The sequence below is a fragment of the Ambystoma mexicanum genome, chromosome 1p, assembly GCF_040938575.1.
Source record: "Ambystoma mexicanum isolate Mex_15411 chromosome 1p, UKY_AmexF1_1, whole genome shotgun sequence".
In the NCBI taxonomy this organism is placed as follows: domain Eukaryota; kingdom Metazoa; phylum Chordata; class Amphibia; order Caudata; family Ambystomatidae; genus Ambystoma; species Ambystoma mexicanum.
Window position 1 is genome coordinate 1203019749 of NC_090921.1, and position 818 is coordinate 1203020566.

Sequence of the window (818 nt, forward strand, 5' to 3'; positions counted from 1 at the left end):
CTTGCCACTGCTGCGTGCTGAACCACACCATGCGTTGGACACAGTCACCCAGTTCCCCAACCCAAAGCTCTGTCACCGTCTCCCGATAGTGTTGAGCCACGAGTGAAAAGAACAAAAGGTTTTTGAAATGGCCCTGTTGCTTATGTACACCTTAAATAACCCTGTTCACTTTTAAGCCACCCGTCTCTACCTTTTTAAAGCCATTGTCATAAGGTTTGACATTTTGCTGCTGAAATCTTTGCCTGTGCACCTCGGTCTACAAACCTGTAGTGCCCCTCTATTTTCAAGTCTTCGTTCCCTGGGTTTTCCCTTACAGGGGTGCACCAGTAGTATTTTATTATTTGTGTACATTTTTGTTATTAGAGTAAAAGGTAATATATTTTTTTTAGAAACGTGGTTTTACATTCTTTTACTTTGGTTCAGCATACCATTGTTAGTATTTCTGCTGTACCTGGTCATCCCCTGTACTAGAGAATAAAGCCTGTTGTACTGTTTTTAGTAGTTTTGTTATTCGGATAGTGAAGAAAACTAAATGAGTAGCAATGGCAGTAACGTAAACATGTTGTAGTATGGAGGCATAGGGACAGCAGGGTGGATTCTCTGATCGGCCTCCTGATTGACGAACGCAAGCTCCCCTTAGCATCTTTGATGGAAACTCTCCAAAAGACCGTGAGCAAAGGGGGCGCCATTTTACAATCGTTTGGCGAGAGGTCCGTTGTTTTCCTTTAGAAGCCATAATGCATTTCAAGACAGATGCCTGGCTTCAAGGGAGTCTAGTTGAGCTGCTAGGGTTCAGATTTTTGGGGAGGGAGAGGGGG